The sequence below is a fragment of the Cryptomeria japonica genome, chromosome 4 (assembly GCF_030272615.1).
Source record: "Cryptomeria japonica chromosome 4, Sugi_1.0, whole genome shotgun sequence".
NCBI lineage: Eukaryota > Viridiplantae > Streptophyta > Pinopsida > Cupressales > Cupressaceae > Cryptomeria > Cryptomeria japonica.
The window spans coordinates 693710175-693714744 of record NC_081408.1 but is presented as its reverse complement, the minus strand read 5'-3'; positions in this window follow the sequence as shown (position 1 = coordinate 693714744).

Below are 4570 nucleotides of genomic sequence, written 5' to 3'. Positions count from 1 at the left end.
AGACCTAAAGAGCTATTTCTCAAACTGAAAGAGCTATTTCTCAGACCGAAAGAGCTACTCTGCTGATCGAAAGAGCTATTTCTTAGACTGAGAGAGCTATTTTGCTAACCGAGAGAGCTGTTTCTTGGACTAAAAGAGCTATTTTGCTGACCGAGAGAGTTGTTTTGCAAACCAAAAGAGCTATTGTTTTAACCAATAACGTTAATTATCAGACTAGGAGAGTTGTTTCTCAGATCGAAAGAGCTACTATTTTTACTAGAAATGCTACTTCTCAGACCAAGAGAGTTGTTTCTCATACCAAAAGAGCTAATATTTTTACTATAAGTGCTAATGTTTACCTTGAGAGAGCTAGCTCCTGAAATATTTATAAGACTGACATAATTACCTCCTAAATTGAGAGAGCTATTGTTATGACCGGAAATGCTACTTCTCAGTCCAGGAGAGTTATTTAATTAACCAAAAACATTGTTCCTTAGATAGAGAGTGTTGTTTCCTAGACTAAGAACGCTATTTATCAAACAGACAATGTTGTTTCCTAGACTGAGAACATTGTTTATTAGACAGAGAGTGATGTTTCCTAGATTGAGTACGCTAATATTTTGACCAAGAACATTGTTACATGAACCTGAAACGTTGTTATGTGAACCAGAAACATTGTTCTGCAAATTAGGAACTCTAAAGATTGAAACAGTGATGTTCAGACTCAGAAACTGGTTGTTTTGACTTAGAGATTTAATGTACAGACTCAAACAACTGATGTTTAGGGCTAACCAATAAAACATGAAGAGTCAATGTTGACACATGAGAAATTTGATATTCACACCAAGAGAGCTAAAGTTTAGACTGGAAGAGCTGATGTTTGGACCAAAAGAGCTAAAGTTTGAACCGTAAACTCCTTTGTTTGGACCGAGAACTCTAATGTTTGGACTAGAAACTCTACCCTTCAGACTAAGAACTCTATTGTTTAAACCGAGAACTCTAATGTTTGAACCAAAAACGCTATTGTTTGGACCAAGAACTCTAATGTTTGAACCAAGAACACTATTGTTTAGACCGAGAACTCTACTCTATGAACCGATAACTCTACTTTGTGAACCGAGAACGCTACTGTTTGAACTGAGAGAGCTAATGTTTGAACCAAGAACTCTAATGTTTGAACTGAGAACTCTAATGGTTAAACTAAAAACTCTAATGTTTGGACCATGAACACTATTGTTTAGACGGAGAACTCTCCTTTGTGAACTGAGAACTTTGATGTTTGAACCGAGAACTCTCCTCTGTGAACTAAAAACTCTACTCTGCGAATCGAGAGCACTACTGTTTGAATTGAGAGAGCTAATCTGCTAAGAACTATGCTATTTTAATACTTTGACGTTTGAGTTTGAATTTTCATGATATCAATGGATGATGTGTCTGATTTATTGTTTGAAAATGCAAAAGACATAATTTCAAACAATTGTCTTGTTTGCTCCTAGGATCTAAACATCAAGTGTATGTTCCAAAGGCTCACAAAAAGCCCAAATTTCCATAGGTTTTGCACAAAGAAGACACTTCAAGAAGATTTATCCTAAGGAATCAGTGACAATGCGATAACTCGACCCACAATCAGGAATCTCTGTGACGCAAGTGTAAACACCCTAAATAAAAATGTCCACTTTTGTCGTCGTCGAGAGGTGGCAGATAGGGGCCTCTAGGACTGGAAGGATGACCCAATCATCCTGTCCTCGGAAGGCTACAAGTAGCCTATGCAAAGTCGAGGATTTTTGCCTCTCCTCTAAGGAGCCAACTGGTGAGTGTCTTGGGGGGAAAACCTTCTATCCCCTTGCATTGAAATTACCACACCAAGGCTAAAAAGGGTGGCTTATAACTAACAAGGAACTAGTAAGGGCATCTGTTCAGCACGTCAATGTATAAACTCAATTAAGAGGTCTCCCAACATTGAGAACCAAGGTTTTATATACCCGAAGGTGTGGAGGAGAGCTATTCCCAACACTGTTGTTGATTTTGATTTTTATCAAAATCACATTTATTTTATAGTAGGTTAGATGAACTTGACTTTAACTATTCCCACTTGGGTCGTTCCCCTCTCACCCGACCTTATGGGCTAGTCGGGAGGGGAGGCCCGCTAAGGATTATTGTACTATTGAAAAGAAAAGTGACGAGTCCGGCTTTCTGATCACCTCATGAAGGTGAGAGAATACTCGCCTATCATCGAAGATACACAAGACATGGTATTTATTTTCCTTCCTAATTAGTCTAGGTGCCTATGTTAATAACAAAAACAAGTAATGCAACCTCCCGCAGCTGCACCAAAATGTTAGTACTTTGCAATTTTGTCTTTGGTGGCGAAGGGTTTGTAAATCCAGGCTTCGACAACAAATAAGGTACCTGCAAAACAGAGAACAAGTTAGATTCTAACAAATAACAGTTAAAAAACATAATAGAAAAGTGCATAACATGACATCAAACTACTAAATTAACTGCCTAAAACGTTGTTCTGGAAACCCAGAGAGCTATTTTGTCAACCAGAAACACTACCCTGCTAACCAGAAACACCACTTCAATGACCAGAAACATTGTTTTATTACCCAGAAACATTAATTTATGACCTAGAAACGTTGTTCTACAAGCCAGAAATGTTGTTTTACTGACCAAAAACGTTGTCTAATCAACCAAAAACACCATTTCATAAACCATAAGAGCTATTTTAGAAACCAGAAACGTTATCTCAGAAACCATGAACATTATTTTAGAAACCAAGAGAGCCAAAACAAAGAAAAAGAGAGTCAAGAGCCAAATCCTCTGTTTTGGTTGATGAAAATGTTGAAACGATGACTGAGAGTGCCAATTTGTATTCCAGGAGAGCTAATCTATGTGTCAAAAATGCTATTTTGCAAATCCATGAGAACTTGTCAAGAAAAAATCTTGCAAGCAAATTTTATTAAAAACTTTGGGGCTAGGCCCCACGGTGGGTGCTAAAATTTATGTGTGTAAAAATATAGTGATTAATCCATTAATAAACATATAAAACACACATACACAATGGAGCATTAAATTGAGGAAAATGAAAAGAAACAATTTAAAACACTCCCCAATGTCGTCTCATCTCTCCCTAGTCTTGAGGACTTTGCCGGTTCATTTGGTGGCTCTCAGATGCATGATCTTTGACAAAGTGACAACCCAAGAAACGTGAATTGATATGCAAGCTAAGATGCACAAGCTAATCTATTTCTATGAAAATCTACATTATGATGATTAAAATATCATGAAAGCCATTATTAAAATGATGCTATACTATTCTAATGCTACGATAACTATGATTGCTGAAAATGTAGATAAAATACTGACAACATGCTGATAATGATGTTAAGGTTCTTTCTCATAACCAAAAGAGAGGGTATTTATAGGATTTTCATGACTAGAGGTGAGGTGGCAAGAATCAAGGGTGCAGTTTCAGTCTGAATAAATCAATGGTCGAGATTCAAGAAAATGGAAGGAGGTTGAGGAAATGGACACTTGACCTTCTTGAGGAGCCAAGTGGCAAAGAATCTCCAACCATATGCCAACAAAGGGGCAAGTGGAATGGAGATGAGAGACATGTGGCATAAGTGTCACGTGTCTCCAAGAGAGGGTGGACACTCCAAAAAAATGGTTAGGATAAGAGGTTGGAGAGGATAGGATTAGTTAACTTGTGGTTAGGCTAGGGGTAGGTTAGAAGAAGGTTAGGTTAGGGAGTCGTTAGGAGTTAGGACACATGTGTGTAAATTCGAATTTAAAATTCAAATTTAATGGGGAGGGAATACTTAAATAAACAAATTAACTAAATTCATTTATTTAATTAGGAAATAGAAGAAATTGATTTTGGTGGGATGGATTAAGAAAATGAACCATATAAACAAATCATTTAATTCATTTATATAGTAGAAGAATAGAAGGTCATTAATTAAATATTTTTCGTATTTAATTAATTCAATTTTCAGACCAATTTTTAGTGTATATAGTTCCATATATAGTTTTAAGGTTTCTACACATTGATGGGTGATGGACCTTTTAAATAGTCTCTTTAATTGACTTGTTAATTCTCTATTTGTCCCAAACAATAAAACTTTTACATAGAAACCATTATACTTTCTCAAGTTTAGAACCATTTGTTAAGCACTGCACGTATTTACTCACGAGATGTTAAATATAACACACATGCATAATTATTGATAAAAATGTGATTGTCATTATGATGAATATTTTTGGAGACTAACATGTTGTTACAACAAGAATGATAAAGGGCATCAAGTAGATTTCCTGTAGCCGAAAAAATGTAAAAGCAACAGGTGTTCATGCAACCAAGTAGCACAAGTCTACAATAATAGGCACTGCAAGCACTAAGGTGTCCACCGAAGCAACAACTTGGGATTCCTAAAACCAACAAATATATTCATCATTTAGAACTCTTCTATCGTATAATTAACATTAATATTGTTTCATTATGAATTCAAATTAGTCATCAAGCCTTTATTTAGGATGAATATAGAATCCTGTTAGGAATCTACTTTGATTTGTGTCTTTTAATCAA